Below are 23,968 nucleotides of genomic sequence, written 5' to 3'. Positions count from 1 at the left end.
AGTTTGGAGATAAGATAGAGAGCGATAGGGTAGGAGAGATGCTGTTTTGGGTAGGGCTTTCAGGTCAAATAAGATCATCAGAAGACACTGGAGCACTGTTCTGAAAGAAAGAAGGGAGCTCTGAGCTTTTGATATGAATCCTGGTCTAAAGATGTCCCAGAGAGAACAGTCTGAGCAAAGGCCCTGAGGCAGCAGCATGCTTTGTATGTCCACTAAAGAGGCCAGTGTTGAGGCTAGAGTGGAGGGAACAGAGAAGAGAATGAGATTAGGAATTAAGAGCACAGAGCCGATAGGGTGGCCAGATCATATAAGGCCTTGTAAATTAAAATAAGGGCATTCTTTGGCTTTTATTTTGAGTAAAATGGGAAGCCATAGAGATTTTTGAGCAGAGAAGTGACATCACCTGAGAGTTATTATAGTGTGATGCCGAGTCAGGAAACAGGACATAGTGTGGATGGGGACGGAGCACACAGAACTGTGCTGTCCAATACGTAGCCACTAGCTGCAGGTGGCTATTTTCATGTAAATCAGTTAAAATTCTTTTAAAAATACAAATTCACGTTCTTAATCGCACCACCCACACTTCAGGTGCTCAATAGTCACCTGTAACGAGTGATTACTGTATTAGTGAGATAAAAATAATTTCCATCATCTCAGAAAGGTCTGTTGGAGAGTGTTAATGGAATCTTAAGGCCTTTGTAGGGTCTTTGGCTTTGACTCTGGGTAAATGGAAAGCTATTGGAAGGTTTTAAGCAGAGGCGAATGTGCTCTGAGTTATGATTTCAAAAGATCACTAGGGTTGCTGTGTTGAGAATAGACTAAAGGGGCAGTGGTGAAAACTGGGAGACTATTACTTGCCTCGTTGAGAGACGATTGTGTCTCTGTTGAAGCGGTAGCAGTGGTGATTGTGAGAAGTGGCTGGATTTGGAATACAGTTTGAAGGCAGAATCAATAGACTTTTCCAAAGGAACTGATGTGGGATTTGAGAAGAAAGTGATGAAAGTGTGTGGGTGATGATGTTGGGAGAGAAGGTAAGGCACAGGCGGAAAGACTGAACACATAGAGGAAAAGTCCCACTCAGCACGAACCCGGGACGACGCAGGGCTGTGGCTGGAGGACAGAGGTCTAGAGAGCGCTCATCTTCATCTAGCAGATGAAGAGGTCAAGGGGCAGACTGGTGTGCTGGGAGTGTAAGGATGGCGGAGAAGATTTCAAATAGTTGTTGGAAAGGGCCCATTTGAAGTCGGTGATCATGAAACCGTCTACCCCTTTGATTTCCTCCAGCAGCGTTTGCTCCCATGCAAGGAAAGGGAAAGAGGTGACTAGGACAACATCATTCGGGGCTGATGTTTTCCTGGATGGATTTACAGAGGGGAATACAGAGTCTTTACAGAGTAGGAAATACAGAGGGGAAGGGAGGTTAAGGGAACAGTGACTGGGGTGTTATAACATGGCATCTAAATTGATAAATAGGAACGGGAAAAAAGCAGAGGGCGGGAGAATTCGGAGGAAGAGGAGGAATCGATAAACTAGAGGCGCTAACACTTCTAAGAACGGCTGCAGGCACAGACCAAGCAAGCTGAAAGGAGAGATGCTTATCCCAGCAGTGGATGCTGGAGTCAGTAATTTTGCAGCTGGAGCTGTTTTGGGTGATGACATGGTCAGACCTTTGGGCATCTATGCAGCTGTATCTTCATTCTGGGCTGAGTTGCTAAGTCCCAGAATTTTATAAAAGATGATCTCACCGTGCATCCCATGTTAAGTAGGTTTGGTAACCAAAAAAACCAAGAGCTCGGGTTTGGTGCCTACTGCATGGTTCCAGGCCTGTCACAAACGGACTGTGTAACCGTGGACCTTGGGACATGAACTTCATGGTCCTTCCATCTCAAATCTATGATTCTATGGCCTCATTATAATTACAGTCTTTTTCCAAACAACTGACTTTCAAGAGGAACCCTGGGGGATTTGCCTATTAAAAATATGCAACTTTACAAGTATTTATCTGTTTCTTGGAATATTAAACTGTCGGAAAGCTGCCTTCTGGATCACATGACAGAATCTCTGCCATGTGGTCCTCAGAGCCCGTGTGAGTGGAATTCTGTACCCACCACAGCTGGTGCTAGGTGTCCTTCTGGTCCTGCTCTCTGTGATGCTCTTTACCTAACAAGCATTCCCCCCACCCCCGCCTTTTAAAATTTATTTCAGATAAGCTGTATGTCCAATGTGGGGCTTGAACTCATCACCCTGAGATTGAGAGTCACATGTTCTACCAACTGAGCCAATCAGGCACCGCACACTTTTTCTCTTTTAACAGTGCCTTATAGGAGCGCTCCTTCAGCAGAAAGGACAGAGGCCATTGCTCTTCGAATCGGACGTGATGTTGTGATCTGTAAATTCCTATGAACATTTGAACATTTTATTGATATTTATTCAGGAGAGATTCCAAAAGGCCCAACTGCCCCCCTCTCTCCCCTCCTCCCCACCAATCACTCTTCCCTCTCCAGGGCTGAGAGAGTATGAAGACCAATTTAAGGTAAATTTTTAACAAGATGGTCTAGCTTGGGTTTTGGAGGCTTGACTAATGAAGTAAGTGGTAGTTTTTAGCTAAAATAACCTCATTGTTTGGACAAGTTTTCTCCTTTGAGTTTTCTAGGGTCATTAGAGCGGTGTAACTACCTTACCTGCTGTTTGAACTGGCTGAGCCTCCGGAGGGACAGAAAACAAAAGAAGGGTGTTGAAATGCAAATAGATAGCTCTAAATTCCAGTCCCAGGGCTGCCAAAATAAAACCAAAGCTGACAAGGAGGGTCTCCACAAAGGTCTGTGGAAAGGCTCTAGAAAAATCTCACGAGATGAATTTCTTTTCGTGGACTAGAGTCTTCTGGTAGGTAAGAAAAACAAAAACAAAATAAAAACAAACAAAGGATTTCATACTCGGAATTTGCTCACTGCCAGTTGAATGGCTAATTGTTTCTTGTCTGCCCCCCCCACACACACTTTTTTCTGCCTGAATAGATAATCCTTACAAAACATCCATTCATTCTACAAGTGAAAATTTCTGGAATACTCGCCACTGGCCTTGGCAAGTCTAACGGACCCAGAGTGAGTGATGGATTTGTGTGTGCTGCCAGTCACCGGCGTATTGGTGTTTTGTATGCTAGTTTAAGAATATTTTAGCATTAGAAGATTTATGACATTTTAATTAATGAATACGATGAAGGCTTAAACTTGCAGACAAAATTATAAGGTACAACGTTACTTTTGTAGCTTGATTTTGAGCACAAACCTGTTTGTTTTTGTTGCTTTGAGAAAGGACCCGCTGATAATTAATGTTCGCTTTCTTTGCAGTGTGACCACTTTAACTGACATGTAAACAATTACTTTTTAAGGGAAATAAAATAAGGAGGCAATACAGCCTACCAAAAAGGATGCACAATATCAGATTCTTAATTGCTAAATTTAATTAGGTCTGTTGCTTGATTTCTGCCCTGAACTGGCTGCATGACTTTGAATAAGTTATTAAGTTCCCCTTTGAAAAAAAAAATAAAATTGGAATGAGAAATATGTGATAGTGAAAAAATATTTGTGAAAACGTTTTAAAGTCCCGTGAGAAAAGCACAATCAGAAACCACAGTTGGGTTGAGCTATTTCACTGGAAGTATCTGATCTTGTCCGTAAACCTAAATTTTAGTATATGAGATAATTTTTTTTTTAACGCATTTAATGTCAGATGCTTAGGAACTCGTCAATTTGTTAATGGAAAGAAACACCACATACACTGGATGGCTACATAGCAACTTTATTCTGGTAAAATAATCTCTTAAGTCCTTGTATACACAGTCACTAACTGTGTTGGCTTTATAAGGTCAGCGCGAGCATACCAGCCCCGTGGCTGTTAGGAAACCCGCGCGTCCAAGATAGCAAGCACTAACTTGAACAAACACACAAAACAGCAAATAGTTTAAACAGTGTCAGTTGATTTGTATGTAACCCAGTCCCAACAGAGGAGTTTAAAAAAAATCACCAGCAAAGTTACATTCGTTATGGAGAATGTTAGGGTGTATCAGTGGAGGTGTATCAGTGCATTATTAAAAAGCAAAGGTTAGAAAGTGGAATCTTGAATTCAGATACCCTTAAACTATGAAGGACTACAACTGGCAGGCCAGCTTTTATTTCAGACTGCTGCTACTTTTGAAGGAGAAAGCTTTGGAAACCAGGTTCTCCAAGAACCAACCACAGTCAAGTGAAGAAGTGAATTCTGCTGAGGTTAGCAGAAGCCCCGTGGTTTTAGGAACTAGGGATGCCAGGCTCCCAGGTTCTGAGGTCCAATATTGAATCTGTCCCTGAGTCACCCTGACCAGTCACCCTGTGTCTTGTGTTTCCCTCTTTAGAGAAGAGATAAGACTATTGACTTTTTTTTTTTTAAGAATTTTTTTTTTTTTTTTAAGACTTTATTTATTTGGGGCACCTGGGTGGCTCAGTGGGTTAAAGCCTCTGCCTTCAGCTCAGGTCATGATCTCAGAATCCTGGGATCCAGCCCAGCATTGGGCTCTCTGCTCCGCAGGGAGCCTGCTTCCCCCGCCCTCTGCCTACCTCTCTGACTACCTCTCTGACTACTTGTGATCTCTATCTGTGAAATAAATAAATAAAATCTTAAAAAAAAAAAAAAAAGATTTTATTTATTTATTTGACAAAGAGAGACACAGCGAGAGAGGGAACACAAGCAGGGGGAGCAGCTTCCCGCCGAGCAGGAACACAAGCAGGGTTCCCACCGAGCAGGGAGCCCTATGCAGGGCTAGATCCCAGGACCCTGGGACCATGACCTGAGCCGAAGGCAGACGCTTAAGAACTGAGCCACCCAGGTGCCCCTAAGATTTTATTTTAACCTAACCACCTAACGTGGCTTGAACTCATAACCCTGAGATCAAGAGCCACACACTCCACTGACCGCGCCAGCCAGGCGCCCCAGACTGTACTGACTTTTTCAGAGGTTGCAAAACACGTTATAAAAGGATAAGAAGCAGTAAACAAACATGTAACCATAAAATATTAGAGGGGATGCATTTTAATAAAGGTAAGTGCATTCTTTTTTTAGGATTTTATTTATTGAAAGAGAGAGAAAAAGAGCACGAGCAGGGGGAGGGGCAGCGGGAGAAGAAGCAGACTCCCTGCTGAGCAGGGAGCCCAAGGAGGGGCTTTATCCTAGGAACTGAAGATCCCAGGACCAAGATCTGACCAGAAGAGAGACACTTAATCAACTGAGCCACCGAGGTGTGCCCCCGACCCCCACCTCACCCCCGCCACTTTTCTTTTTCTTTTTTTTTTTTAAGATTATATTTTATTTTAAAATTGTATTTAAAAAGAAAGACCGAGAGCATGAGCTGCGGGGAGAGACAGAGGGAGAAGCAAGCAGACTCCCTGCTGAGCCAGGAGCCTGATGATTGTGGGGCTCGATCCCAGGACCTGGGGATCACGACCTGAGCTGAAGGCAGCTGCTTAGCCATCTGAGCCACCCAGGTGCCCCTTTAAGATTTTATTTTTAAGTAATCGCTATCCACGGTGGGGCCTGAACGCACAAACCTGAGATCAACAGCCACAAGCACCGCGGACTGAACCGGCCAGGTGCCCCTTCAAAGGTAAGTGCATTCTTTTGATAATTGGAAGTTGATAATATTTATGTAACAATAGAGAGTTTGATTTTAAACAGACTTTTATGTTTGAAATCTTTTATTGGAACCTTGGGAATTTGAGTCCTTGTTGGTACTGTTCATCTATGTTGCTTATTGAAAGGGAACTGTTAACAAGTAGTCTTCTTGGAATGGTTAATTGCTTATCAGAGATCAGCCCCCCAGGCTTTCTAGAAATGTATATTTAAATTTAGTAACCTGCCTCTCAAAATTGTCAAGTACAGGGTGCTGTGCATAGATTTCTATACATGTTGTAAATATAAATACATAAATATATAAATATGTAATACATAAATCTGCATGTAAAAATATATACATACAGAGTGAATTCTCTAGATATCTTTAAAAAGTTGTTTGATTTGAAGGAAATTGATTGAAGCACCCATTTTATTCCTTGCTTTCCCAGGACAGCTGTTCCGCCGCACCTTGGGTTTTGAATTCTGTCTTCTTGTTGGACATCACTTAGATGCCTCACCAACACAGCAAATCTTTCAGAGATGGAACTCAGTGTTTGTTAGTTTTCTTAATGGCACCTCTCATCATTTAAAAAAAGTGTATAGTTTTTAACTTCATCCTTCCAACCTTCTTTACACTTTCTACCAATCTAGCCAGTCCTGAATTCCTTTCAATTTTTCTATCTGTGTCTAGCATCATTCTTCTGATACCCAGTAATGAACAGTTATTATTATTTTTGTCCTGTTTCAGTTTTTTTAATGACATAAAACATTGGCGAGAAAGTCAAGTTTCCTTCGAATACTAATCCCAGTTCCATTTCCGCCTCCTCTTTAAAATTTTTTACTTTTTTTGGAAAGATTTTATTTATTTATTTGACAGACAGAGATCACAAGTAGGCAGAGAGGCAGGCAGAGAGAGACGGAGAAGCAGGCTCCTGGGAGCAGAGAGCCCGATGCGGGGCTCCATCCCAGCACCCTGAGATCATGACCTGAGCCGAAGGCAGAGGCTTAACCCACTGAACCACCCAGGTGCCCCGCATTGCCTCCTTCTGTCCTCACCTCACAGAGCCCCTGTTCAGTCTGATACATGCTTTAAAAATATTTTATATATATTTAACATGTACATGTTAATAGGTAGTATTGTTTTATGAGTATAAATATCTATAAATGGTTCCATGTATACCTATTGTTCTATGATTTGCTTACTTTCCTGGACAGTCTTTTGACAGCGATCCATGTCTATATATATACACACACACATATATATGTGTATATGTATAGACGAGATATATATACATCTTCACTATTTTTAATTTCCTGGTATTTCATGGCATAAATAATACCACATTTTATTAATCAGTCCGTTAGTGGATATGGATTGTTTTCAGATGTTCACTAACATAAACAACGCTTACATTATTTTTACCTACGTCAGATATAGGTATTAGTTTCTTAGGCTAGACCCAGGATGCTGAATTCTACATTTAAATATGCCCAATTTCACTTTTTTTTTTTTGAAGATTTTATTTATTTATTTATTTGACAGAGAAAGACACAGTGAGAGAGAGAACACAAGCAGAGAGAGAGGAAAAGCAGGCTTCCCGCTGAGCAGAGAACCTGATGCTGTGTTTGATCAGGACCCTGTGCTCAGGGACCCCAGAGGAAGGCGAGGCTTAACTCACTGAGCCACCCAGGCGTACCCTCTCCATTTCGCTTTTAGGAGATATCACCAAATTGATTTGCAGCTGTTTGAAAACTGTTCCCCAAATACTCTCAACACTTTCTAGGCTTTTTTTTTTTTTTAAACAAACCAATTAACCAACCCATGACCTCCATATTAAGACCTGAGCTAAGCTGAGGTCCAGAGTTGGACCCTCAACTGACAGAGCCACTGAAGTGCCCCCAGACTTATTTTTTTTTTAATTTATTTAAAACAATTTTTTTCTTGTGATAAAAATTCTTAAGATCTCTAAAACAACTTTCAAATAAGCAATACCGTATCGTTCACTGTTGTCACTGTGCTGTACATCCCTATCAGGCTTCTTAATTTTTGCCAATTTTAGTGGTAACAAATGGTTTTCCCTTGGGTTTTCTAGCTTCATTTCAGTTCCTTATATTCACAGTCCTTCCCGAAGGACAGCTCTTTTCCGAGTGCTCTCCAGGTCAAACACTTCAGAGGCTCTCCTCTCTCTGCTCACTCCAAACTGTCTGGCCTTATGGAGCCAGGTCCTCTGCACCAGCCCGTCTAGCCCCATCTCCATGTGTCTGGCTGCGCCAAAATGAGCTACTCTCACCATTTTTTCAAATTCGGCTTTTATTTTCTGCCTCAGCAACTCGATCATGCTCTTCTACATTACTTTATTGATTCAATAAATATTTAGTGAGTTCTTTACTCCCAGCCAGGTGCTGAGAATGTAAGAGTGAGTGAGAAAGACAGTATCAAGCACGCAGGCAGCTTACCATCTTAAGCAGAGAGTGCGGAAGGGGCAGAAAAGAAAACCCAGTAAAATGATAAATAAGCTACTTTTTCATAGTTGTAGGTTCTATAAAGAAAGTAAAGTGGCGCCTGGGTGGCTCAGTCAGTTAAGCATCTGCCTTCAGCTCAGGTCATGATCCCAGGGCCCTGGGATCCAGTCCAGAGCTGGGCTTCCTGCTCCCCCAGGGTGGCGGGGTGGGGGTGGGGGGCTGCTGCTCCCTCTTCCTCTGCCCCTCCTCCTGTTTGTGCTCCCCATCCCAAATAAATAAATAAAATATTAAAAAAAAAAGTAAAATGGACTGTTAATTTGACTTCTTACGGTGGTGCGTGTATTGGTGGGGGAGGGGTCCAGAGGATGTGGGCATATCCAGGCAGGAGTCTTAGAATGGCAGGTGCCCAGGGAAGGCTTTGCAGAGGAGATTATATTCCTGCTGAGACCAGCGATCCAAAGCTCATTCACAGCCCAGGAGTGTTGCTAAGCTGGAGCAAAGGTAGTGGCCTCTGTGCAGGGAAGGCCTGGGTGTCCTGAAGAACAGAGCTGCCCTTGAGGCTGGGCGGTCAAGGCTAAGAGAGGGGTATATGCCGTAGGAGACACAGACAGGCAGAGCTAAGCTTCGCAGAGCCTTGCTGGTGCTCTCTGCAACTGTGCTTCGTTATTTATGTATTTATTCATTTAGTAAACTCTACGCCTGCCCAACGTGGGGCTCAGACTCATGACCTGGAGATCGAGAGTCACTAGGCTACCAGCCTAGCCAGGCTGTGCCCAAGTAGTTTGCACTTTAAAGCCATGATCAAATCCTCTTTTTATAACCATCCTGAGTTGCCAGCTGAGCCAGATGTTTCTGGTCCACCATGGCAAGAGTCTCAGGTTCTACTGACTGAGCCAGCCATCGCACCCAGTAGTACTCTATTTGAAAACGAAGAAAGTCGAAGGAGAAAAGGCACCATGCAGAAGAAGCCTGTCGCTTCTGACTGAGTCACCTTGGAATGAACTGAGTTTCAGTGAAATAAACTTTCTTTTAGTCTATCTAAGCTAATTTTCACAGTGGCAAATAAAATTAATTTTCTTTAATAATTGGTAGGACCAGTTGTAGTTCCCAAAGTGATCTTTTTTTTAACCCCACCCAGGTATTTTCTTAGAATAACAGTTATTGCTATTAACACTTAATAGTCATTAACAATCTTGGTTTTTAAATTTTTTAAAAAAAGTCATCTTTGCACCCAACATGGGACTCAAACTCATGACCCCAAGATTAAGAGTTGCGTGCTGTACCGACTGAGCCAGCCAGGTACCCACCCAGCAGTCTTGTTTTTGATGCCCCGCCCACTCTGAGCTTTAGCTTTTTACGAAGAAGTGATGGTGTGTTTTGGTCAATGGGGACCTTTCTCTAGCTCCGCCAGCTGCTGAGGGTAACGAGTGCTAAGGACTGTGATATGTGTTTTCATGTGGTTATATCCCTTTATCTTCAGTATAATCTTTGAGTTGTGTGTTAGATTTATTTTCTAGGTGAAAAAACCCAGGTTTGTAGAGGTCATTTTTGGTCCCCAGCTTATAGGATTAGCAAATAGCGAGCTGACATTTAAATTTGGGGCTTCTGACCACTTCTCTGTGGAGCTACCATGCTTTAAATAATAATACAGCAAACACCAACCACTTGCTATTTCCAGACACAACCTTAACCGCTGTGCTCTTAACCACCGTGATGTGCTGTTCATCTCTTCTTCCTTCTTGAACTCTCATTTTCTGCGAGCCTGTATCAGACAGTGAGAGGCAATTTGTGCCGTAGGTAAAAGATGGGCTCTGTCTGAAGCTAGATTGCCTGGGTCAAGGGCTTTTCTACCAGCTTACTGGCTATTTGGGCAAATTACTTTACATCTCTGTGGTTTGCTTTCCTTATTTTTAAGGGGAGGATAATAACCATATTACCTTATGGTGTTATTGTAAAGATTCACGGGATCATGTACATAAAGGGTTTAGAAGGAGCCTGCTGATCCTGCTTACTTCCCTCTGCAAGGTCTTCCCACATCAGATGCACCGCCTTATTTCCCCGAGGGCAATGCAAGCTCTTGGTGGGTGCGTCTGCTCCTTCAAATCTTCAGCTCCAGGGCTGTGCCTTACCCATAGCTGGCTCTCGGTGTGTATTTGTTAAATGGCCCCGTGTTTCTGATAAACCTGAACTCCGGCTTCCGTGTTGAACAGAATAATTGCCACTCTGGTTTCTTGTCAGTGTGCCCTGTGAATTAGTGTTCCCTAAAACTCCATTTCCAGGGCTTCAGATATCTCAGATGACTCATGAATCTGTTCTTCTAGTTCTGACCATTTTTAAAATCTGTTATCTCCAGCTAACTACTAATAAAAGAAAATCCTGTATGCATCCCCAACTCAGCATGTTCAAGACCAAACTCGCTGCTTTTTCTTGCAAGCACAGCTCCTCTTCTGGGTCCCCTGGCCGGGCTGATGATGTGCGAGCTCCCCCCTCGGCCCCGCCCACTTAGAGACCTTGGAGAACTCCTGTACTCTCCCCACTTTACTCTCTTCCCCTCAGTGTTCCCCTTCCCTGCCCAAACTAGCCCAGGAGTCACTGCCAGAGGTCTGGGACCAGTATTTAGCCTCCTGACTCCACAGCTGGCACCGTGAACCTGAGGACTTGATCCAGTGAGGTCCCTCCTTTGACCTCAGGATCCCGACTCTGGTTTGCACTAAATCTGTTCCTGCGTGTTCCTGCGTGAACCTGTGTTCACATTCAGCTCCTTCTCCATTTGAATACACATTCAGCCCTGCGACTTTGCTGCATTGAAACCACTGGTCAGGGGCCCCTGGGTGGCTCAGTCAGTTAGGTGTCTCACCCTTGGTTTTGGCTCAGGTCATGATCTTAGGGTCCTGGGATCGAGCCCTGTACTGTCGGGCTCCCTGGCTCAGTGGGGAGTCTGCTTGTCTCCCTTTCTCTCAAATTAATTAATTAATTAATTAAAAAAAAAAAAACCAACCTCAAAACACTAGCGGTTCCTTTTTGCATGTTTTAAAGTCTAAACTCCTCATATAGCATAAAATCTCCTTCCTGGTCTTTCCCTAGCTTTCCTCCCCCTCTCTGAGAGTTGCCTCTACCCTCAGCTGCACCTTAGCCGCAAGGTCTCCTGCTAGACCAGGCAGGTTCTGCACACGCTGCTCTGGGCCTAGAAAACCCTGTCTCCCCTTTGCTTCGTGAAGTCTTTTTTATCCTTCATCATCTAGCTCATAAGCCACATCCTCTGTGAAGGCTTTCAAAGAGAGCCCCAAGACAGCCCCTCCCCCTCAGTGTACCCACCCAGAGCCTTCCTAGCCCACAACTTGGGTGAACACATTTTCTGAATCAAAAGTGCAGATGGGACAGTTCACAGAGCAAAACCTGTGCTCCTGGAGACACAGGGACACCTAATCCGGCAAAATCCAGAAGAACCTCATGGAGATCATTCCTTTTTTTTCTCTCCATTCCTCAGTGAGAGGGCCGGGGAGAAAACCCTTCCCTGACAGGGAGCTGTTCATATCTCCTCGTATCCGCCCGCTGCCTGGCACGATGCCCGATTCAATCAGCGTTGGTTGCCTGTACCAAGATTATACCAGCCTGAGATTCTTTAAGATTTGAACAGATCCAAATCTCATGCTTAAATTCCCCTTATAACCAACAATCCAAACCAAACCCATAAAAGCCATCCTTTATATCTTGGCTTGATCGCTAGAACAGTTGACTTCTGGCCTCCACATCCTCATCTGTGAATTAGGGATAGTAGCAGCTACTTCTAGGGGTTGCTGGAAGGTTCTGTGTGCGAATTTAAGGAAATTAGAAAGCATGGGGTCTGGCCAGGGCGTCTTTGTTTCAGGCGCAAAGATCCGGGTAGCTCATCACTATAAACAGGAACTGGAAGGCAAGGTCATATCCTAAAATAACTTTTTAAAGTTAAGATTTCATGGGGAATTTTAAAAGGTAAGACAATTTAGAATATTACTAATATTCTCTAGCAGCTTTAGCCTGCGAAGATGCATCCTCCTAAATTTCAAGTTACCCTTCGACTTCTCACCCTCACAATTTACAGTTGGGCTGGGGGCGTGGTGGGGAGGGATGATTCACCATTTGTCGTGCTCCCCCTTTGTTAATCTGCTTGGTCTGACCTCAAACCTAGCCAAGCAAAGGAATCGCTTGGGTGAGTATTGTCACAGATTCCTGGGCCGCACCCCACACACCTACTGAATCATAATTGGGGGCAGGAAGGGGACTGCAAATCTCCATTTATAAAAACCTCCCCCTGTGGTTTGCTAATCTGCAAGTTTTGGGAACTATTTATATATATATCCATATATATATGTATGTGTGTGTGTGTGTGTGTATATATATATATATATATCCCCCACTAGAAGAGCATAGCACTCAAAATTCTCAATTTCTCAGCTTTATCATCTTTATAATTACAAAAATGTGTAAACTATTAGCTTTCGCAATGCCTCTTTCCCTTTCACTGTGGTTGGTTCATCCTGCTGGTGGAAAAACTGGCTCCCCCATTAAACAATAGGAGAAAAAAGGTGCAAACTTTACCAGCTTCCCACCTTCTTAGCATTGGTGAGGTACTTCCCCCGTGTCCTACTGGGGCAATTTAAATGCTAATGTGTTAAGTACAACAATCTCTTTAGCAATCAGAATTGTTTTCTGCCCATCTTATTTCTCTTCATTTTATAGTTGTTGGCTCATTCATTCGTTCTTTCATTCCTTTGCTAGAGAAGCACGGGTTTGGGATCTTCTACCTTTCAAAACCTTAAAAAAAGAAAAGAAAAGAAAATTCCACCCAGGTATCTTTTCTGCAGCACTTGTAAGAGGAGAGGAACGCATCCACCCTCCAAGCCTGAGATCTGCATTTTGAATGTGATGAGTCACCTAGTCTTTGCAGGGTCAAATGTTTTGCACCTAGGAAAAGTACTGCAGAAAAATCAAACTGTAAGCAGCTAGCTGGTATGTTGTTATTTAAATAGGAATAAGGAGACTGGAAAGGAGAAAATGCATAGCTGTGCTGTAACTTATTATTAACTTTTAAACTTGTTTTCAGAGATTTCCAATAGTCAGATAAATCCTCTTTCTGTTTGATCATTTGTTGGTGAAATGCTTTAAATATTTCTTCCTGTTCCTAGAAAGTGAAAATGAATGTAAATGGTAAAGCCGTTGTCTTACGAAGTTTAGGAAAAGGGGGAGAAAATGGTCTTTGCCTTTATTCTGAAGTTTTGCATAATTAAGCTTCTTCAGTTAACTTTCCTTTGAAGAATTAATAATAAAAACCTACCCTCAATGAACTAGATATTGAGAGCTAATGTCTAACTTCAGTTGAACTTTTAGGAAGTCTGTTTTCCTATTTGATCATGCATTTGAATAGACAGTGAGGAGATGTACTTATTAATAGGGGAAGTGGCAGGAAGCTACAGAGTTTCCTTAGAACCAGAAAGAAAGTTTATAGAACTCTTGCTGGGACTTTGGATTATAGATAAAGATAAAACTTGGAATAATTTATATTTAGAATTACTCTTTTATTTTTGTAATATAAAAGTGGTTCCCGGGGCGCCTGGGTGGCTCAGTGGGTTAAAGCCTCTGCCTTTGGCTCAGGTCATGATCCCAGGGTCGTGGGATCGAGCCCCGCATCGACCTGTCCGCTCCTTGGAGAGCCTGCTTCCTTCTCTCTCTCTCTCTGCCTACTTCTGATCTCTGTCTGTCAAATAAATAAATAAAATCTTAAAAAAAAAAAAAGTGGTTCCCTTTAAAGTAAGTATTTGGGACTAAAGAGAATGCAAGCATTCCTTCAACAAATATGTCAGACATTTCTGTTTACTGGTATTAACAAAGATCCTAAGGTCATTTCACCCAATGGACACTGACTATAGAACCAGTGAAGACGACTGGGGTCCAGAGCGTTCTGACGCGTGAGTAGGGCGCAGCACCTTGATCCCTTTGTGGCTGGAGCAGTGGAGACCAGTGTCCCCAAACCAGCACCTGCAGAGTAACAAGATACTGACCTCTGAGCAGCCACTTCCTCTGTGCTAAGTGCTCAGTTGAACTCCCTCTCTCCATCCTTACAGTCACCTAGAAAGGAGGAACTTTTATTTTTAATCGCTTAAAGCGGAGTCTACTAAAACTTAGAGACTAAATCCTTCCCATTGCCCTCCTTGTGGGTGGCAGAGTGAGAATTTGAGCCCAGGAGAACCACTCTAATGTCCAGGTGTCGCTGGTTTGCTAATCTGCTAAGAGTGCCTCTTAGCTCATAAAAATGACTACTCACCAGCAAGGAATGTTAAATATGGGAAGAACATCATCAGTTGGTTGAAGTTCTTGTTTTCTCTAAGAGAACAATTAAGTGTGTGGGGGAGGCATGGGGGAAAGAGAAGAAAGGGCAGAAAGACCGCAAATAGCCACCCAGGAGCCCAGGGGGCTCAGAGCAAGATTTGAACTTAGTTTACCTTCCTGGCAAAGCTGTCTGTCACTAGCACCTGCAGATGGAAATGTGGAATGTATTACATATCTGTAATGTTTGTTTCCGGCTTCGATTGGTAGATATAATACAGTGACTTGGCATTAAAGGAACAAACAAACAAACAAACAAAAACCCTAACTAAGCTGACTGCCTCTCATTTGGCTCTCCGGAACGGGAAGTAGGCTGACATTCCGCAGGTGGGCTAAGGGTCTGTGTGGGGGCGGGGCAAGGACAGCAGCATCTGGTGTTCAGCCAGGTGGTCGGTGGTCGGAAGAATGGGTACAGCGAGGCAACAGGCAGACACGGCCCTAGCCTGGTGATCTGGAGCCAGTGACTGGGTCCCTGTGACATCAGGATGGCTCCTTTTCTTCGCAGGACCTAGCGTGGGACCAGGGGAGAGACTCAGGAGAGTGAATTGTTTTATTTTCACTTCCTCAGAGGCCCAGGTATAGTCAGTTCTGAGATAGAGGATCCCGGGAGGGCACGCCTATCCCAGACGTTAGAGAGGCTCTGGGATCAGGCAGCGGCTGTGTCTGAGCTCCCGCTCTGGGCCAGGCAGCTCTCACGGAGAAGGTAAGATAGGAGCGAAGGTTGGAAGCTGCTGAGCGAGTTAAGCCCTGTGGGGATCTTGGTGGAGGAGGTTTATAGGCAGAGAAAACAGCTAAGGTAAACAGAAAATTGCCTCCTGGCAAGATTGAGGAATACAGAGGAATAGAGTAGCTGGAACTGGGGTATGTATGGGGATGTAATAGAAGGTGCAGTCAGAGGGGCCCCTGGGTGGGTCAGTATGTTGCGCGTCTGCCTCTTGGTCCCCGGCGTCTTGGTTTCAGCCCAGATCCTGATCTCATGAGTCATGGGACTGAGGGGCTCTGCGCTCAGCGGAGGTTGGCTCAGATATTCTGTCCCTCTGCCCCTACCCCCCACTCGTGCTTTCTCTCAAGTAAATAAATAACTTCTTAATTTTTACTTATTTTTAAAAAATATTTATTTATCTGAGGGAGAGAGAGACAGAGAGGGAGAATAAGCAAGAGAGCAGAAGGCTCCCCTCTGAGCAGGAACCCCATGCGGTCCGGATCCTAGGACCCCGGGATCATGACCTGAGTGGAAGGAAGGCAGTTACTTAATGGATTGAGCCACCCAGGTGCCTCCCTTTTTTTTTTTCTCCCTCCCAAAGGTGAGGTCAGAGAAGGAAGGGAGTCTGACTGTTTGGTACGATCTTAAGGACTTTTGAGTTTTACTTTGCGGGAAATATGGAGCCATTGCTAGGTTATGAACGGAGAAGGACATGATGTGACTGAGGTTTCTAAAAGATCATTCAGATTGCTCTACTGACAATAGACGTGTAGGAGCAAGTTTGAAGCAGGGAAACCAGTTAGCAGCCATTGCAGTAATCCAGGCAGGGGGGATAAGGCTCTGACCAAGGCGCATGACAGTAGAGGGGGTAAGAAGTGATCAGATTCTGGATGTATTTTTATGAGAACCAGTGGCGTTGGGGAGGATATGCAGATGGAACAGATTTGTGGGGGGAGACTAGGACTTTCGTATTTGTCCATGTTGAGATGTCCACCTCCAAGTAGATGTCAGTAAGTAGAAAGAGAGGTATGACCTGGTCACACGTATTTGGAAGTGATCAGCATATACAGAATGAGAGCCTGATGACTTGGGGAAATCCTGAATGGAGCATTGATAGAGAAGGGAAGGGGCCCAGGGACTGAGTTTTGGGGCGCTCCAACATTGAGAGTTCTTTATATATTTATTTATTTTTTCAACGTTGAGAGTTCTGGAAGAAGAGGAAGCATCAGCCATGGAGACTCAAGACAAGGCAACCAGGGAGGCCCTTTGGCACGTGGCATTTAGGAGGCAGATGGAAAGGAAAGAATTCTAGCAGAGGGAAAGGGTGAGAGCAAAGACCCAGGGCTGTGAAGACCTGATTAGAGATCGAGGGGAGGAGGCAAGCGGTGTGGCATGGGGGGGACTTGTTGGGGAGGAGTTTGGGAGAGACTACAGGTGAGGTTGGAAAATGGGCTTCCCCAGCTTGTAATGGTCGTGGACCCTCAACTTCAGAATTTAGTGGTTTATTTTGTGATGGTGGCGGTGAGGATTCCTCGGGGTCTTACTCTGCTTTGGCTTGTGTCAGGCACTGTGCTAGGCACATGACACACATCTCATCATTTCATCGTTATCCCCACCCTTAAAGAAAGACAAGTATTACTGTCGTTGTAGATGAAGAAGCTGGCTCAGGGAGGTCAAAATACTCACCCCCACGGTTATCCCTGGAGTAAGGGCCTTTAACCCAGGCAGACCCAGAGGACTTTCACCCTTTCAGCTGCTAATCCGCCCTGTCTCCTGGAGGCCTGGCTCTCTTTCACTGGGTGTTAGAAGGTCAGAGGTTTGAGAGCTTGCATCATGTCTTTGGAGAAGGTCTGGCTTCACTTTGTGGCTTGGAGGAGAGGCTTTACATGCAAAAGTTCAAGATAGGTCTGGGGCATCCGTGAAGGATTTCAAATAGGGCAACAACTTGATCGTGGTATGGTAGCATCTTTTGTAACATCCCAATCTAGGGGCAGTGCAGTAAGCAGAGTGGATGAGGCTGCCTGGGAATAGGGACAGGGAGATCGATTTGGAGATCAGTGGTCTGGGGGACTCTTGAGGGACCTGAGGGCTGGCCAAGTAGTGCACTGCAGACTGAGGGTCTGGGGCTCTGTGGAGCCTGAGCTGGAGATGGGGAGTTGAGAGCCAAAGCAGTTGAAGGAAATGAAATCACAGTCTGGGTGAGGGAAGCAATTTTCAGGTGTTCATTGTTCATATATAAACCCTTTTCTGAAATGGATCCCCCTGCGAGCGAGTCAGCCTCCCACTTTATAGGGAAAAGGCACATGTCTTGCCTTTCCAGCATCTTGCTAGGAGGTGTTTGGGGAGTGTATAAAAACCTGGGCTCCAAACAAAGGGGCTATTCTCAGCACCAATGCAGGTGTGAGAAAGTGAGTGACTCTGGCCGCAGTGTGGGGGCAACACTCCTTTTACAAATCAGGTGGCTTGAGTGCTTGCTTTCAACATTTTTGGAGGGAGACCTAAACATAATTTTTGATGATAGATTACAAAGTAATTGTGGGGCTCTAACTTGTCTGGATGTCAGAGATTTGAGCGGCGCTACTGTAAGTAGAGTACTTTCATCCCCCTACTTGTGTATTTTCTGTGATTGCCTCAGTAAAAGGACAGGTAGGAAGATGTGATTATAACAAACTGTTACATTGTAATAAAAAGGCATCCACAGACCCATGAACTAATTACTGGAAAATAAACCCAGTTCATCTCTCGTGAGGGATATATTTCCAATAAAAGTTTACTTTTTATGTTTAAGAATTGTCAAATTTTGTAATAAACGTCTGGTGCTCTGATTACTTTTGTAATCAGATAATGGGAATTTATTACTACTCTGGACTAAAGTCCAGAGTTTTTGTGTATTTGGTGAGTTATGGTCACAGAAACTTTATTTTCATTTTTATTTCTGATTTTTAATTTAATTTTTAAATTGTGTTTATAGGGGCACCTGGGTGGCTCAGTGGGTTAAAGCCTCTGCCTTTTGCTCAGGTTGTGATCCCAGGGTCCTGGGATGGAGCCCCAAGTCAGGCTCTCTGCTCAGCAGGGAGCTTGTGAGCAGGGAGCAAGTAGAGTGGGGAACTCTACTTGTGGTCTCTGTCTGTCAAATAAATAAATAAATAAATAAATAAATAAATAAAATCTTTTTAAAAAATTTGTGTTTATAGTTTGTGGATGAGATACATGAAAAGCTTATTGATGAAAACCTTTGAAACACAGAAATAGGGGTAGCTGGGTGGCTCAGTCGGTTGGGCTTCTGACGCTTGGTTTCAGCTCAGGCCACGATCTCATGGATCATGGGATCGAGCCCCGTGCAGACTTCACACTCAGCCAGAGTCTGCTTGGGTATTGTCCCTCTCTGCTGCTCCCCTCACTCTCTGGCATGCTCTCTCTCTCCCTGAAATAAATAAATAAATCTTAAAAAAAAAAGAAACATTAAAGAATCGGGTTTAAAATCCATGGGTAACACAAGCATTTGTACATGAATGTTGATAGCAGTGTTGTTCATCACGACCCAGAAGAGAAAACACCCAACTGTCCAGCATTTAATGAAGAAAGAAAATATGGCATAGCCAGAGAACGGAGTATTACCGGATGATAAAAAGGAATGAGGACTGACACACGCTACAACCCTGAAGATGTTATGCTAAGTGAAGGAAGCCAGTCACAAAAGACCACAGGCTGTAGGATTCCATTTGTGTGAAATGCCCGGAACAAGCAAACCTATAGGCAGAAAGTAGAGTAGCAGTTGCTTAGGGCTGTGGTGGGGCAGCGGGGAGTGGGGAGTGATTGCTAATCAGTATGAGGTTTGTTTTCGGGGTGATGAAAGTGTTTTAAAATGGATTGTGATGATTGCACAACTCTGTGACTATGCCAAAAACCATTAAATTGTACACTTTAAGTGGGTGAATTATATGATATGACTGATACTTCAATAAAGCTAATAAAAAAATCTGTGGGGCAAATGGAATGGAACTAGGACTTAAAACAGAAAAAAGAATGGTGTGCCGTTTCTGACTACTAAAGAGTTGTACATGCATGAAAACACCATAAACTAGAGTCTTCGCAACCATTCGAACTTGGGTTAAAATATGACCTTCAGCTTAGACATAGTAGAGGGGCACGTAGATTTTATTTTAGGGGATTCATGAGCAAAAAAGTTGCAAGCCCAATCCACGAGATCTGCTAAGGCGAATGGTTAGATTAAGACAACGGGACTATAGGAGGGAAATTAGGAACACCAACCTTTAAGGAAAGATGGAGGCAAAACTAAGGTGGGCAGAGAACAGGGAGGACTGTTTCCAGGTGGAAGGGGGGTCTGGCCTCGCCTGGGTTGGGCCAGTGAAGGACTCAGCCCTCCACTGCATCCACCTGGCAATTATGAGGTCATTGAGGTTGGCACCCTGCTTTTCATTTATTTATTCATATTTATTTATTTATTTATTTAAGATTTTATTTATTTATTTGACAGACAGAGATCACAAGTAGGCATAGAGGCAGGCAGAGAGAGAGAGAGAGGAGGAAGCAGGCTCCCCATCGAGCAGAGAGCCTGATGCGGGACTCGATCCCAGAACCCTGAGATCATGACCTGAGCCGAAGGCAGCGGCTTAACCCACTGAGCCACCCAGGTGCCCCTATTTATTCATTTTTAAAGATTTTATTTATTTATTTGACAGAGAGAGAGAGAGAGAGAGAGAGAGCCTTGGAGCAAAAGCAGGAGGAGTGGCAGGCAGAAGGAGAGGGAGAAGCAGGCTCCCTGCAAAGCCGAGGAAGCCCCATATGGGACTCGATTCCAGGATTCCGGGATCAAGACCTGAGTCAGGAAGACAGTGGCTTAACCAAATGAGCCCCCCAGGCACCCTAGCACCCTCCTTTTAATAAACTAACTGCAGTGCAGCGCAGAGGCTGGTGGCTGGAAACAGTTGAGAGAGGTTAGAAGAGAGAGCGAAGGGGAGGAAGTGAGCACACGGCTGCGGACTGCTCTCAAGTTAGAACACACAGATAATGGGGCGGCAGTTTGCTAACTCCGGGGAGAAGTGGTGTAAGGGTAGTTGTTACTGCTCTGAAGTGTAATCAGTTGGAGCATGTTAGGGGACAAAAGGTAAGAAGCTGGTGAGCCAGAGAGTGAAGACAGGAGAGAGGGAGTGTCCTAAGCAGCAGGCCTCTTTGGCTGAGGCCCTGGGGAGGCCTGGGGATCTGCTGGCTTCCTCCAGCGTCCTGCCGCCCTCCTCCAGCGAGCGGGGCATGTCACTCCGTGCTTCTGCGGGACCTCATGAGGTCCTCCCTCAGGCCTGGAGCACCTCTCTTCAGATACCTGGTGTCCTAAAGGGCTTCTCTTTTTTAATGTTGCAGATGTTTAGGGCTCCACGGGGTAGGGCATGGGAATGAATCCACAGGCTTCCTCAATATTCTTTCAGAATTTAACCGATTTTGGCTAAGAGTGCCTTCCAAATTTCTTGGGTGGGAGTGAAAAAAAAGAGGTTTTAAGGTAAAAAATTTTTAATCCACCTTAATTCACGTAAACTCTGCTGGAAGTTAAGAAACCAGCCCTCCTTGGGGCACCTGGGTGGCTCAGTGGCTTAAAGCCTCTGCCTTCAACTCAGGTTATGATCTCAGGGTCCTCAGATTGAGCCCCACATCAGGCTCTCTGCTCATCAGGGAGCCTGCTTCTCCCTCTCTCTCTGCCTACTTGTGATCTCTGTCTGTCAAATAAATAAATAAAATCTTTGGGAGAAAAAAAAAAAGAAAAGAAACCAACCCTCTGCCAGTGCTTGGGGAAATGGGTGCCAGGGCCGGAGGTGGAGGAAATGCCTTTTCCTTCTACGCGTGGCTTAAGCCGCTGCACACCAGCTGGGCCCCAGAGTGCATGGTTGAATATGCAGCATCAGACCAGAGAGGGTCATGTGAAAATTTCACAGTGAACAGGGTTTTTCCCCACTGGGTGCTTCATTGTCACTTCAGTTCCCTTGAACCTGTTTCATTATTTTTATACCCTTTCGAAATGCTCTAGGCCAGAACTGCAACAGCAAAGAGAGAAGAAAGGAAGTATTTAGTAATATTAAGAGAGAGGCATGGTGGTGGGGACAGTGCGTCTTGCATTATTCGCTGCTGCAACAGGAAGAAAAAGACTGAACCAAGGGAATTTCCTACATGCCTCCTGTATCTAGAGCTACACCGTCCCTTGTGAAGGTCACAGCGGAGGGACACTGTCAAGGTCATGGTGGGGTGGGGACTGACGTTCTCCAAACCACTTCAATCTTTAGATAGTCTCTTTAGATGGCTCAATATTAATGCTTGGAGAACTGAGAACTATGTTAGAAGGTGGCCGAAGGACCATGTGGTTCCAGGTGCATGAACCTGAAATTCCCTGGTATTCCGTGAACAGTTTTCCTGGATACAATTCGGTGGAAGCACACGAGGCTTAATGGCAGCTCGAATTAGCGGGAGAAATTATCTATCTCTGTTTCTGAATTCATACTTAATATCCCCATTTGTTACCATTACAGTGTTTTGTGGCTCTTACCCCAGCCGCCTACCCCTGTGTGCTAAGAGCAGTGAAAATACAGAGGGCGGTGCTCATCCAGGTGTCCATGGATCCGTGTCCTTGGGTGGAATTCCGAGGCTTTGGGAATTTGAATGGAGAAAAGATCCCATTTTCGGTAACCTCTAACTGCGGCACAGTATTTCCTTCAGAGAGAAATGGTGATGGAGAAACCACAGCAGTATTAGCCGTACCTGTGACTGTCATGAGGAAGCACACTATATTCATATTCTATATCTGATCACAGCTGTTTGCTGATCTCTTAAAATACTGCGTCTGCATATCAGGACTTTGAAATAATGGCGGGTTTCTGGTCTACCGCGGGATAGCGTCATTTCATGCACCAGAAAAAAGGCACATGTGTTCTTTTATCAGATACAGGTTTTGCTAGTTGGACACCGTATTTCATAATATCGTTGACCGCATATGCCTGTGTATGTTGCCTTATTCTGAGGCTGCCACAGGTGATGGAGGCACCAAAAATCATTGCGAACCCCTTTAACTGTATAGGTTCGGGGGGAGCTTAGAAGCCTAAGCAGATAAAAATCAGTACGAAGTGGCGAGTGGCAGCTAGAGATATACCCAGGAGCTATAGGAACCCAAGGAAGGGATTGACTGAGCCAGGGTGATTCCTGGGCGGCTTCTGGAGCGAAGCCTGAAGAGGAGGAGAAAGAAGCAGGAGGTCACTTGGCGGGGAGGGAACAGAATGAGCGCGGGGCTTGAAGCCGCCAGGCCTCTGTGGAAGTGAGGAGTACTGAGTGTGAAACGCTTGCGTGCTGGGTCCTGGGGGTTCCAGAATGAATCAGACACAGTGTACATGGTTGGTAAGCTCACCTTTTAGAGCAATTTTTATGGGGACAGGGTGGACAAGGTTCTGTTTCCTTCAGAAGAATTCAGTGGTATAGTACAAAAATCAGAATTTATTTTTTTTAAAGATTTTATTTATTTATTTGATAGACAGAGATCACAAGTGAGCAGAGAGGCAGGCAGAGAGGCAGGCAGAGAGGAGGAAGCAGGCTCCCCACTGAGCAGAGAGCCCAATGTTGGGCTCCATCCCAGGACCCCAATATCATGACCTGAGTCGAAGGCAGAGGCTGAACCCACTGAGCCACCCAGCCATCCCCCAAATCAGAATTTATTGACGTATACTTCACACACAATAAATGCAGGTACATGCTAAGTTTTTAAAAATATTTTATTTTATTTTTTCATTTATTTATTTAACAGACAGAGATCACAAGTAGGCAGAGAGGCAGGCAGAGAGAGAGGAGGAAGCAGGCTCCCCGCTGAGCAGAGAGCCCAATGTTGGGCTCGATCCCAGGACCCCGATATCATGACCTGAGCCGAAGGCAGAGGCTTAACCCACTGAGCCACCCAGGCGCCCCTCGGAGTAGTATTTATCATACAAGTGTGTACTTTGAAAAGGGGCAGGAAAAGTGAACCCTTGTTTTCAGAATACAAAGTTTAAAGAGGGAGCGGGATTTCTAATGCTTATCAAATGGGAATATGGGTTAAAAATTGAGAAACGCTGCTCTGGAGTGTGGTCAGAGCGCATTCCAGCCCAAGATTTTTCTTTTTTTTTTTTTTTTTCAGCCCAAGATTTTTCTTACCGTCCATGTTAAACTTGAGCACATTTGGAAATATTTTAGACCTGAAAGAAAACATCGGGACATCAAAACAATCACTACAGCTGGGCAGGGCCTCTGCAGCCACAGGCTTGCTGATGAAAAGATTTGTGGAGACTGCCTAATGAAGTGTTCAGAAAGCGTTCTGTGTGTCATCTGTTTTCCTGACGACCTCCTCATTGGGTAGATAAGGGGCAAGAGCTATTTTCCCGTGTTGCATAAATAGGAAATGAGGTAGAGTGAGTTTGAGAGAATTATGACTCAAAATAGAAGTGAGTCAGGGGCAGACTGAAGACTGCACACGACCTCGCCTGATCCCCTAATCCCAGTCTTGGCGGCAGGCTGGGCCCTAGGTTTTAAAGAAAATACAATGATTTCACTTTCACTTTTGTTCTTTTGTAGGGTTGTGCTAGAATCTTTACATTGGAGAAGGAAAGGGGTGTGTGGGGGGGGAGGGTATGTTTTTTCTTCTTTCTTTTAAAAACTCTCCCCTTTCCCTTTGGTAGATGCCAACATCTGTATTGACTCCATTCAGTTGAATTCAACAACCTGGTGCCTGTTTTGTGCAAGGCTCTTTCCCAGGCACCGAGGAGGTTCTGGAAG

At 44.6% G+C, this 23,968-nt stretch overlaps 2 long non-coding RNA genes across 2 annotated transcripts; both read left to right on the top strand.

The window, feature by feature from the left end:
- The first annotated feature begins 1,470 nt into the window (after nt 1-1,470).
- Nucleotides 1,471-8,369, top strand: LOC131815039 (uncharacterized). The gene is made up of 3 exons (XR_009347540.1): nt 1,471-5,073; nt 5,330-5,635; nt 6,093-8,369. It is a non-coding gene; the product is annotated as an uncharacterized LOC131815039 (long non-coding RNA).
- Nucleotides 8,370-14,943: 6,574 nt separating this feature from the next.
- On the top strand, nt 14,944-23,509 carry LOC131815094 (uncharacterized). Its single transcript, XR_009347563.1, has 2 exons — nt 14,944-15,172; nt 23,334-23,509. It is a non-coding gene; the product is annotated as an uncharacterized LOC131815094 (long non-coding RNA).
- Nucleotides 23,510-23,968: the final 459 nt, after the last annotated feature.

The sequence above is a fragment of the Mustela lutreola genome, chromosome 14, assembly GCF_030435805.1.
Source record: "Mustela lutreola isolate mMusLut2 chromosome 14, mMusLut2.pri, whole genome shotgun sequence".
In the NCBI taxonomy this organism is placed as follows: Eukaryota; Metazoa; Chordata; class Mammalia; order Carnivora; family Mustelidae; genus Mustela; species Mustela lutreola.
This window is presented reverse-complemented; position numbering and strand designations above follow the sequence as displayed.